At 41.3% G+C, this 12,780-nt stretch overlaps 1 protein-coding gene across 22 annotated transcripts in view; it reads right to left on the bottom strand.

The window, feature by feature from the left end:
* adgrb2 (adhesion G protein-coupled receptor B2) overlaps nt 1-12,505 on the bottom strand; it is a 162,858-nt gene extending 150,353 nt beyond the window's left edge. For 11 of the 22 annotated variants that reach the window (XM_086063563.1, XM_086063570.1, XM_086063571.1 and 8 more), the window contains exons 1-2: nt 11,780-12,504; nt 266-359 (exon numbers count right to left, since the gene is read on the bottom strand). The gene's annotated coding sequence lies outside the window, so the exon portion shown is untranslated. Of the gene's footprint in view, nt 1-265; nt 360-11,779 lie in introns of all 22 variants that reach the window. The other 11 variants (XR_015091470.1, XR_015091472.1, XM_086063573.1 and 8 more) reach the window with 3 other exon arrangements.
* Nucleotides 12,506-12,780: the final 275 nt, after the last annotated feature.

Genomic DNA, 12,780 nt, shown 5'->3' with positions numbered 1-12,780 from the left:
GTACAGTATTTGTAACTAAAAACTCTTAAAATCAGACCGTTTATTTTCCATTACTGGGTAGATTATTATGTAGTACAGTATTTGTAAGGCTAATATCTGCATGCTTCTTGTGTTTGTAAATATCTCTTCATAACAATATACAAAAGTAATATTCCTGCCTACTTCTACATGCTGAACTGGCATCCTACCATTAGTCATGAAAATGCGGTCAGAAAAATAACACGCTGAAAAAGACACAAAGGATGTAAAAAATGTTTAAACTCACAGGTAACGCCTTGCCAGGTGATTGGTGGTACGGGGAGGGTTATGCATCAGCTGAACTTGAGACAAGCTGGCATTGTTTGGGGACCAGCCATTTCCTGTCACAGGAAACAGGAAATACTCATTTTACTTTTTGGGATTGAATTTGGTTTTAGAGTGGTGTAGCAGTCTAGAAATGGAATGGAGAAGTTCTATGGTAATGTCTGTGTGACATGCTCAAATGCAGAGAGATACAGTCATAAAAAAAAAAAAAGTATACATAACACTGATTAATATGGTGGGTCCTGTACAGTTTAATTGTAACCATAATCAAGGGTCCTTGTGTTTTATGTTCCAGCCAAACATCAAATAGTTTTCAAGAATACTCTTAAAAAAAATAAATGTGCCAAAAAGCTTTAATGGCAATTCAGAGCATATATTAGATCTGTTTTAGTGTTACTAATTTGTTTGTTACTCATTTGGTCAGTCAACTGTAATATGGCGATTCCTTGAGTAATCGATTACTATTGTAGTTCAGTCAACTGTAAGGTAGCAATTACTTGAGTAATCGATGTGGTAATCAATTACTATTTTAATTCAGTTCAATTCACCAATAATATGGTGATGACTTGAGTAATCAATAGGGTAATCAACAACAAACAACCCCAATCATTTTAAATCAAAGCTACTTCAGAAAAAAATGTAGTGGACTGCATACATTTTATATGCTAATTCAACTATGAGTCATTACTGACTTAAGGCTTGATGGCACCAAAAAAAAAGGAATTTAAAGTGTCGCAATTACAGTGATGGAATTTTAGAATACACTTTATAATCAGCTGAATTTCCTTGTGTGGGTAGTTCATTCTGCTCTACTTCAGTCTCCATTCTAAAAATACAAGCCTGGTTCTTGAATCATACTGACTTCCCGTTTGTGTGTGTGTGTGATTGACAGCATCTAATTACAATTGAAGGTGGTGTATTCCTTTAAGGTCTTCTCTTCAGGGTCCACACCAAGCATGCCAGATTTCGGTTCAGTACCTAAATTGCTGTCAGAAGAGGTGCTGTTGGCGCGGCGAGAGGAGATTGTACTTCTAAGATAGCGGAACCGCAAGGGGAATTAGAATGCTGTCACACCCCCAGGCTATAAAATTTGAATGTAAGAATCACGGGGGGATTTTCTTCACCACTAGAGCATATATACAGTCATTAGGTTTTAAATGTTGACTTTATTGTTCTTGTATAGTGTCCAGTCGTGATGTTCCCTTTCAGGAGAGTTTCATTGTCGCGGTTTAGAAGCTAAAATAAATAAACTGCAGAGACCCAGGATGCAAGGATTAAAACGAAGCTTAGACATTTTATCCTGTACGTTTGTTAAATTCAAGACAAGACAACATTTTGAGAAATTAGGAATTTTGCAAAAGCCAAAGGGGACTTATGATTATTTGAGCAGAGAAAATGAGACTGATTAACAATGCAAATGGCTTCCTGGCTCTGTTGGATAACTGTGAGCACTTTGGGCCAAGTATTTAGTTAGCGTCACCAAGATTTAGCTTTGTATTTGGCCCAAAAAACAATTCAATTCTCTTGTAGCCTTAATTTACTGTGAACAAACTCTCCCTTTTGCCACTTAGCCAGCTCGGTGAAAGTTATTTTAAGCAGACTGCTTTCAAAATACATTGAGTGTTTAACTAGGGCCCTGCGAACATCAGCCAAAAATAATAGGCCAAAATTATAATTATTATTATCATTATTATTTATTTTTTTACAAACTCAAAATATTCTTCAAAAAGGGCTGAACATTCAATATAGGTTTTCTACGAGAAACAAGAGGAAATAGAGATAAAATACCTAAAATGGGAAAATATGAAAAAACTAAATTGAAACAAAAGGAAAAAAAAAATCCACAAAATTGTAAATGTGAAGGTGCTTGATGTAGTTTTAATTTGTAATATCACCATTCACCACTAGATGGCAGAAATCAGTGAGTCTTATACTGCCCTGTACTACGATACGTGAGTACATTCTAAAAACAGTTGGGTCAAAAATAACCTAATTATGGATCAAAAATGGACTGATGGGTCAATTTGACCCAACTTTCTGGGTTGTTTTATACAAAATGACCCAATTTTTTGGGGTCAACGTTGGGTCAAATCGACCCAAGTAGAGAATCGGTCCATTTTTGACCCATAGTTGGGTTATTTTTTACCCAACTGTTTTTAGAGTATGGGAATAATATTTCTGTGAATTATATGCAGAACAAACATAGTACCTCAATAATTTTCAAATTTTGAGTGAATTGATAGATTATTATTTTTTTTTTCAAACTGAGTCCTTTGTGTTGGTTTCTTGTTCAACAGTTTTGGGCCGTCCTTGAATGGTCTTTTTTTTTTATGCAATGGGGGGGGGGGGGGTGGAATGGGAGCCAAAAAGGAAAATAATTTTACATATATTTACAGCTGATACCGTGCAGTTGGGGGAAATTAATTATTTATTTATTTGTATTAATCTGCCTAAAAAAAAATCCATATCAGTCGGGCACTAGAATGAACGTAGACTTGTATCTCGTGCTTTAATGTGGCTTGTTCATGCAGACATTCTTTCCACATGATATTGCGATGTGCAACGCGCACCGTCACATGATGTTCTCTCCTCCACTCTTTGAGCTGGAGTGGTAATACATCACACAAGTCCAGGCTAAGGTTAATTACGCTGTCGGCCGATGCAACTCTCCCATTTCATCCACCTGTGTAATTGATGTGAGAGTAGGGGGAGAGCCGCATGATGACACAGCCGATGGTCATGATGCTTAGTCGGGGGGGGGCACATGCTGAGCCGACCGTAAAAAAATGCTGATTTTTGAATAGCATAATTGCGCTACCATTTGTGCAACTAATTAGCATCCACCAAAAGTGACTATTTCCAAGCTGTTGCTCATGATGGCTTATCCTCGGCAGGGTCTGGCTAGATCTGTCTCGGCTGACACTGGGGGAAAGATGGGGTACACATAGGACAGACGTAAAATCAATGGCAGGGGCGACAACCGCTCTTATTCACACCTACGGCTGAGCGTTGCCAATTCACTTTTCTCTTTCCCACCACCCACAAACCAATAACCTTCTCACCGTCATGCCACAAGTGGTGTGAATGGCACCACCGTGCCACCTGCGTGAAATACCAGGACGCAACGAATCGTCCCCCACTGAGGGCTGGACTGGCCATCTGGCATACAAGGCCGTTGCCTCGTGGGCAAGCGTCTTTTGAGGCAGTGATGCTATTTCATAAATCTTCAACAGGAAAACAATCGTATTCAATAAGGGGGTGTGCATCTCTCCACGAGATGATTCGTTTTGGTATTGATACGTAGGATGATTCAAGGGCGGTTCAATTCGGTTCAACACAGTGGGATTACCATTCGATATGGTACAGCTCAGTTGAACAGGGTATGATGCAAACTGAAAAATATAAATAAAAGTTTGCACCAGCAAAAAAAAAAAAAAAACGTTCGTAACATATTCACTGTATCAAATGCAGAACGAATGTCCAAAAGTACAAGTCAAGATTAGTCACCACAGTCCGCATTCATCAAAAGGTCATTTGTGACCCGAAGAAGTGCCGTTTCAGTACAATGATAATGTCTAACACATTACTGGAATTTTGTCAAAATATGGCAAACCAACCAATCAGGGGTGGTCAGGAGCGATGTCCGAAACCGAATTTCTAAGAATCTGCCTTTTAGAATGGGTTGGATTCTTGCAGTATCAACGTCAATTTGTATCCATTTGTTTTTATATGCACCGCAGAGATGCTGATAATCGTCTCCATGGCAACTCCACACTGCCATACATTTACACACCTGGCGTATTGCGGAACCACTCAGTAGGCTAACACTCTAGAATTCCGCCTACCCTTGAAACATGCTCCAAAACCACTCGATTGGAAAAACTTCGACTTTATGGAGATATGAAATACACACCTCCAAATACGCACACATTTATCTCGCATTTTAATATTACCTTGAACTTTATTCATGGTGAGTTAACTATCCCAAGAACTGCGGGAGCTTTTTATTCCGATTTATTTCCCCCCCCCTTTTGCGTTGACGTGCTGTTCGCTAAGCAGGAGAATAAAGACGTCATATGTCATGTGCACGTGCGGGGTAATGCAATAAAGCGGCAGATGACATTGGAATTGTCCTCCAGGGCCAGATGGTGTTACAGGGATTGGATAACGGCGGCGCACTGGCTGCGCCGAGCTGTTTGGCGTCGTTGTCAAGCCTAATTCATACAAAATAGGAACAGCCTGCCCTTACGCGGGTAACCCTATGGATTGAACCATTGTGGAGTTGAGTGGGTCGCATATATGGTTGTTAAAAGATCAAATCACAAAAACAAGACCTTCAGTTTCAAACTCTTTGGATCAATACAGTCTCTCAACTTTTTGTTTTTCAATCCCTATGGGCTTCTTTGAAAAATATAGTATGAAAGGCAAACATTATTTGACCAAACAATTATTGAGCACACTGACAAATTGCAGAGTCACTGCCTTGGAAAATTCCTTACTTGGCTCACGGTGTTAAATAGAAGAAGACTCTGCTTTTGTTTTATGATAGAAACGATTCCCTTCTGCGTTTGATTCATTAGAGGAGTGAATTAGCAATGTGATTCTTGACAATTCATTTACTTGTTTTTGCCCTCCCGTCCTGCTTCCGGCCGACTCGGCCCAACAACTCCCGATGAAACCTATCCTTTCACGGTTGTTGCCAAAAGCCCTCCATTAATTATAGACAGCGGGTTCCATAGGCTGCCTTTTGTTTCTTGATGATGTTTTTTTTTAGCCGTAGCCTCAGTCGAGCCCAGTCACGCTTATAGACGAGCGCAAAACCCAAACAGCGCTCACTGCAAATATTGACACAGTCACCCGAGGCCACGCCAAATGAGTGCCGCCCCAGTGACAGAGGCATCTGCGACTCCAAATGGAGTATGGCAAGCATACAAAGTAGGGGAGCGCCACGAATGCCGCTGAAGAGAAGAAGACGAACCATAAGCCTCATCTTACAACATGCGATATCATTATGTGTAGAAAAAAAAGAGCAAGATTAATAATAAAAACAGAGATCAATATTAGGCCCCATCAATAGAATTGTTGGCAGAAAAAAATACAGATCGAATAATTGGGCGATTAATTACATATTTTAATGCATAAAATACCCCCCCCCCCCCCCCAAAAAAAAGCATTTCAATGTGTATCAATTAAATCACAATTAATCAGCTGATTAGTTAAAACCATCCATCCATTTTCTGTACCGTTTGTCCTCACAAGGGTCACGGGGTTGCTGGAGCCTATCCCAGCTGGCTTCGGGCAGTAGGCGGGGTACACCCTGAACTGGTTGCCAGCCAATCGCAGGGCACACAGAGACGAACAACCATACTCACAATCACACCTATGGACAATTTGGAGTGTCCAATTCACCTGCCATGCATGTTTTTGGAAAGTGGGAGGAAACCGGAGTACCCGGAGAAAACCCACGCGAGCACGGGGAGAACATGCAAACTCCACCCAGGAAGGCCGAAGCCCGGACTTGATCTCACAACCTTTGCACTGGGAGGCGGACGTGCTAACCAGTCAGCCACCGTGCCGCCCTGATTAGTTAAAACAATATATAGAAATGCATATTTTTTGTAACTTCCCCCAAATGCATTTCAATGGGCGTCAATTATACCTATCACCATTTAATTGGATGGTGAATTAAAAAAAAAAAATCTATAATGCATATGGTTGCATCTTCCTACCACGAAGATCGACACAGATGTCCGCCCTTTTCCAAAATGATCCATCAAGCTCGGGCTTTGGCGGCACCAGTGGCTCGCTGAGAAGCTCATTAGAAAGTCTGTGACTTTGCTGGCTCACTACATTGCTTTAATGTTTCCCGTTTCGACGTGTGTGCCCATTTACAGAGTTCCTTCCGTGAAAAATAAGATGTGAAACACGCAAATACATGAGAGGCGCCGTTTGTATGTGCGTAAAGGGAGAGATAGTGGAGAAAAGGAGGCAGCAGTGCTGGCATTAGCGGCGGATATTGAAGATGCTATTAGTATCGCATTTACAGGCCTTATAAAACTGCCAACGAGTTGGGTGGTTTTCATACATCTTGGACTGATACGAGTCGCGCCGCCGTTTGCGTCTCAAGCCGCAGCGGGTCCGATGATCATTCAGTGATAGCGATGTCATTACAAGCTGTCACTTTATCCTGTTTAACGTTGCAACTTCCTTCACTACCGTTCTACGATATAACATTTCATTCCCTTTTCTAAAAATAACTGTCCCAATTGAAACACAGTCACATTGTACTCAATTGCACTTATTTGATTTTACCGTAATTTACCGTATATAACTCACACCCGTGTATAATACATCCCCAACACCCCAAAATTACCCTTATAAAGCCAAAGATATTTGAATGGTTTCTGGGTCATTTTGGGCTGCGGAGTCTGAAAATGGCACCCGTTTCTTTAAATTGGCACGTTTTAGAGAAATACTTTTGATATTGCCCAATTCTCTGATCTTTTGCGAGATTTTCACGTGACATGAAGCATGATTTCCATTTAGGAGGCTTTCACAATTTTGTATCAAAAATGAAAGATTGTTGTATGAAAATGCTTGAAAAGACAGATAAAACCACAAAGTTTAACACGCATGTCAAAATTTGCATATTTTTAGTACTTTTGTTAAAAATTTGAATATAGCTCTCGGGTCGTTTTCTGATTCAGCGACATCCAAGAGCCGTTAAAACTTTCTTGGCACCAAAATGTGTTGACCGGTGTTGTCAGAATGAATGAAGATTCAAAAGGTGTAAATGCTTTTGAATTCATCTTAAAAACGATAAAAGCTTAAAATGGTGCTCTTTTCCCACGCACATGATTAACCCTTTCACGGATAGTGGTTACTACAGTGGACAGCTATTAGAACGTTTTCTCTTATATGAATGAATATTTTTGCCACAGTTGGCCATTAGCCACTCCAGTGGACACTAGTGTAGTCTTGACATACACTACCATCCAGTGGTTGAAGTTTGTGAGTGCAAAAAAAAAAAAGACAGACAACAAGATGGCCGACAGAATTTCAGATGTGACGTGCAAGGAAGGAATAAGTGTCTATATATTCTATTGCAGGAGGTCCTTGCAAGTAAAAAAATACACTGTGCCATCAACAAACAACTAAGGAGTAATATAATTGGTAAAATATCGAAGTATTGATTTTGTAATTTGAGGAAATGGCGATTGATCATGAGTCCACTAAATTGGACTTTAGACATCCTTTGCTGTATCGTTGACTACAACTTAGTGTTACTGTAACTTTGTTGCTTTTCAAAATACTTCACCTGCAATATTATTATTTTTTTTGCAATACATGTAGTTTTGAAATATGTTAAAAATACGTAAACACAATTCTAAAAATCAAAAAGACATTTTCTATAGTGTTTACATTATTTTTTGTTATTTATTCTTTTCTTACAAACATATTTCATCAGTTGCTCAAATGTCACTAACTCCTTGAAAAACGTATGTTTAAAAATATATATACTTTTTTTCATGCTTAAAGAATAATAAAAACAGTTGATAAAAAAAAATCCTGGTCATAATTTGTGCATAAAAGGGTTAAGCATTTTTATAATCGTATTTTCTACAATTTGTATGTTGGTTGACAATTTTAGTAAGCTACTTTTAATTTCCTGACTTTGCTTGTCTGAAATGTTACACATTGAGTTACTTTGTGGATGCATTTCGCTATTAAAGTAATAGTAGTAGTAGCAATAGCAGTAGCTGTTGTTGTTTTAGTAGTTGTAGGCGTTGTAGGTGGTTGTTGTTAGAGTTGTGGGTGTTGTGATAGAACTGACAAAAGGAACAAATGACACAAAAAAAAATGGTTGGGCGTAGTCAAGAAAAAGACCGCACACTGCATCCTGGCTGCTAACTGCAACGTTATGAATTGAAACGTTAACAAATCGCTTGCGTTTCATTAGTGAACTTGCGTAGTAAAGTAAAAGCATTTACTGTCTCGCAGCAACGTTGTTAAACGGAATTGCTCAGATTGCTTTTTTCCGGCTTACATAACACACTCTTGCAGCCACTTGTTGCTTTAAGCAGAAATGCCGGAGCACAATCATTTTGTGCCCCAAAGCAAGTAAAATGACTTCACGTGTTTACTTATCCCAGCCACACACCCTTGTCTGATTCAATTGTAGAAAGCCAACAGAACACTAAATCAGCTCGACACGCATATAATTAGTAAACTCTTCTATAAGGACTATGAGATGGTAAACTAACCACTGGTCTGTATTAAATACAAAACGGAGCAATGTGGTGGGGCACGATGTGTGAAATGCAGCCTCTCCTAATGTATTTACTATACGGCACGGGGGAATGCCACTTGATCTCATTTTGGATTATGGCCCTAGTGAGGATCAGTACATCCGAGCTGGAGCCAAAAGGCTCCACATAAGGAGGCTCATCCTAGACAAGCTGGAGACTTCTCTGGTGATTTCTGCCGAAAAACTGCCCGTCACTGCTTCAGCACTAGAAATAAACCGGGAAATGTACAAGGAGTGCTTATGGAACTGATCGTTGTAAAAAAAACTCATTGTAACCTTCTTATCTAGAGGACGATTCATCAATCAATACTCATCCATCCCGAGATATTATTACACGACTTTCACTTTTTGCAGCGACCTGACAGAACCAACAACCAATAAAGGAGCTTGAACAAAACAAAAAATCTAACATTTTAAAAACAATCATGGACGACGGAGAAACATCGGCGAAAATAGGACTGCTCCGAAAAACATGGGACCATCCAGAAAGAGGAGTGGTGGACGGTAGAGCTGTGGTCTGATGAGCGCGCACCCTGTTTGGCGTAAACTTAGTGAAGTAAAAGCGATGACTACTAGGGCCAAAGTTTAGAGCTTTTGCGTCTTTATTTTGTTGGTTTCTACCAAGAGCATGGTGGTGGATGTTAGAGCTGTGGTCTGACGAGCGCACTCTGAGTGGAGAAGGAAAAGCGATGACTACTAGGGCCAAAGTTTAGAGCTTTTGCGTCTTTATTTTGTTGGTTTCTACCAAGAGCATGGTGGTGGACGGTAGAGCTGTGGTCTGATGAGCGCACTCTGAGTGGAGAAGGAAAAGCGATGACCACTAGGGTCATAGTTTAGAGCTTTTGCGTCTCCATTTTGGTGGTTTCTACCAAAAGCATGATGTGTGTGTGTGTGTGTGGGGGGGGGGGGGGGGTCATTGCAGCAGTTGAGAACTCCATCGAACATTTTCACAGTCATGTCAATTTTGCCGCACAACTGACATGCGATGATTAAATTGTCACCAAAGGATGTCACCTTAGGATTTGTTCATAAAACGCCAATCAGTACACTTCACAGATGGGAAACTGTGGGTTCAAATTCACTGATCCGCTCCACTAAACCATTGTCCCTGACTGCTGTTTTGTCCTCTACTCAGCGGGGTTACAAATCAGCCCTCTCGCACATCCGACTCATCAGCCATCATCCCGGGTTGCTCATCACCGCTAAAAGGGGACACGGCCCTGCCGGCTCCATTAGTTCTCTACGGCAGCCCAAAGAAATAAAAACAAATGAGATCATTGACTGTAGCTTTAATAAAAGAAGCTAATGTCAAAATGCTGCTTTAGGTGGTTGAAAAGTTACTAGCCGGGGTGAAGATGGCCCAATTGTCACCAAAGGGGTTTTGTTCATGTGGACATTTGTGGGTCATGCCTGGAACCTGGACTCTCAATGCTGCTTACTTGCCGTTGAGGCAAGTGAAAAGCCACCAACCGCCATCTTACGTTGCCATTCCACACGCCCGGCCAATCTGAATACATTGATTTCCCTGGGAAAAGCACTACATGTGCATGTAAACTTAAAATTTTCTCTTATAAGGTATATAACTCAAAGATTTGTCAGAACCGTCAAAAATCAAGTGAAAGTAAAGAAAAATTTGCTGCGAAATGTAAACCTAAACTTTGTGAGTCACAATTCACGATAACGGAATAATATACTCCGAATGGTCGATGCAAACAGTGAAGTTTGTTCTTTGCGAGGCTCTCATGACTCCATACAGGGATCCTAGCGTAAAACACCGACATTAGTTGTCAGTAAAAGTGGCAACCTAAGATGGCGGCCCTATGTTGCTAGCCCACACAGCTAGCTAACATCGCTAGTAGTAGCTAGTGCCACTAAACTTGTGGGGAAAATAAGTTACCAATTCGAGAAGTATCCACAGTACTGTACACAAATTGTGAATGACAATCTTTATATCCGAGTATTTCCGAACGTGCTCTTTCTTCAGCTTTCTGATTGGCTCATTTGGGGGGGTAACAGCACCACCTGTTGGTTGGCGTGTATAGTGAAACGTGCTTGTCAATGAAGCCACCTGCTTGCCAGGAGATCTCAGTGCGTCTCAGCAACCACAAATGAGTTAAAAAATAGCAGCAGCGACATTGCGGCATGATACCCGTCCCCTGATGATAAACCAGACCTCCATACGCGTGTGAAATCCCCCCCCCCCCCCCCCCCAAGGGCCTTACCGCGACATGGTTTAACCCACCCGTGACCCGATCGATCCACATGTGAAAATTGTTGCATCGGTTTAACATTCCACGGGAGGCTTCTGCTGTTTAGGAGATCCACACTGCATGCTTATTTTTCATCACGCTGGCAGGAAAACCGATAGTGCTGTTTTCTTACCTCTCTCTTTTTTTTTTTTTTTTTCCTTAATGTGACTCGCGTGTGTGTGCGCGCCCGCGCGCGTCTTGGCTCCCATTGCGGCGACTGCACAAAGTTATGAAGCAGCTATATTTCATCAATAGACACTTTATTAGACATCACCTGCACAATTCAATAATATGGATTTTTTAAAAAATGGGATAAAAAGTTAGATCTCTTTTACACTACTGAGTGTTTGTTATTGTGGATGCGGTATAACGGCACTGCAACGATTGCATCACAGCGGGAAGTGTTTAATAGGTTCAAATGTATTTAAAAACAACCACTAAAAAAAGTAGAAGTGTTATAGAAAACGGCGGCCACGCCACTGCAAACCCCCACAACCGATGAATTAGAAATGACGCCGAATGACCAGCCCTTGAACGGAGCCCATCAAGTCTTGAGTCTATCGCTATTTTATTCTCATTAAGACTGTGCAAGGTGTACCTAATGAAGTGGCCGGCGAGTGTATAGCTTGTTTGTCACAGGGTGGCTGCGGCATTCAGTGGATCAACTCCGCTCACGGTGTCGTTAAAAAATGCACCATAATCCAAACGAATTGTCCGCCTCACATCACTGCACACTTGCACTCCGCGTCGCCCGTTCCTTGTGCTTAATTCACAGGCTAAGCACGAACATCATCATCATCATCATTATCGTCTTCATCATCGGGCAAAGACGTCAAGGATAAAAATCAATAGATTAGCACAAACCCAGCATGCGTCAAGAGACACGTTGTTGTCCTAAGTACAAAAAAAAAAGGCTTACCTGATCGTTGTCAGAAGTAGTTATTTGATGTAACGAGTAATCCCCGTACGGCTCCGTGGATCCAAATGAAGTTTCTCATCCATGGCACGTCTCAGGTGCAGAGAGCGAGATAGACTATCACTCATTCATTCATTCATTCATTCTGGATGCAGCTCCGGAATCTTCTCCACACTGTTTTTTTGCCGAACATCCCATTAGTAAAAACAAAATAAATACATGTAAAGGGAGGAAATTAAAATAAAACAAGAAATGGGGAGTCGGGGCGTAAAATCATAAAGTAGGAATGAGTCAAAAGGAAAGCGCAAAAAAAAGATCAACACGAAAGGGGGAAGGAAATAACAAAAGGGGGAGGAAGGGGGGGCCACCTTCGTTGAAAAAAGAAAAAAAAGAAAAACATAAATCCATGTCATATAATCTCCATGGTTGGTGCATGTATATTCCAAAGCAAAGAGGCTGCAGTAGCAACGGAGTAGAAGAGTGCTCTTTTTTTCCTCTCTCTCTCTCTCTCTCTCTCTCTTCCCACCGGTATTCCAAGTCCAAGGGACCTCTTGATTTGACGCAAAAAGCCCAAAAATATTCTTACTACCCCCAACCTACGGCTCCTCTTCCTCGTGGTGGGGGGGAGGAGGGGGGCGAGAAGGTCTGCGGTGCTATTCGGAGAGAGGAATCCACAGGCAGTGGCTCTCAGTCGGCATCTGCCTCCTCTGCAGTCGCTTCTCGAGCGGAGGAAGGATGCGCGCCCCCGATGCCCTCCAACGGGGGAATCAGGCGCGTTCCCAGAACAGACCCCCCCCCCCTCCCCTCCCACCGCCCACTTCAGCTCTTCCCCGCTTGCATTGTGAGTCGTGACGTCTGCACGCGCAGTTTACAAAAAATGCAGAAGTATTTGCACGATATTGTTATGATACTAATATTACAATTTTACTCTTATTTAGTCATGAAAAAAATATGTGTATTTATATCTGTCTTTTCTTCTTGAAACGGTTCTAGGATCAGAAGTT

Source organism: Leptonotus elevatus, chromosome 19 (assembly GCF_054856555.1).
Source record: "Leptonotus elevatus isolate MCC_2025b chromosome 19, RoL_Lele_1.0, whole genome shotgun sequence".
Classification (NCBI taxonomy): Eukaryota; Metazoa; Chordata; class Actinopteri; order Syngnathiformes; family Syngnathidae; genus Leptonotus; species Leptonotus elevatus.
Note: the sequence above shows the minus strand (reverse complement) of the source record. Positions and strands in the feature narration are given on the sequence as shown.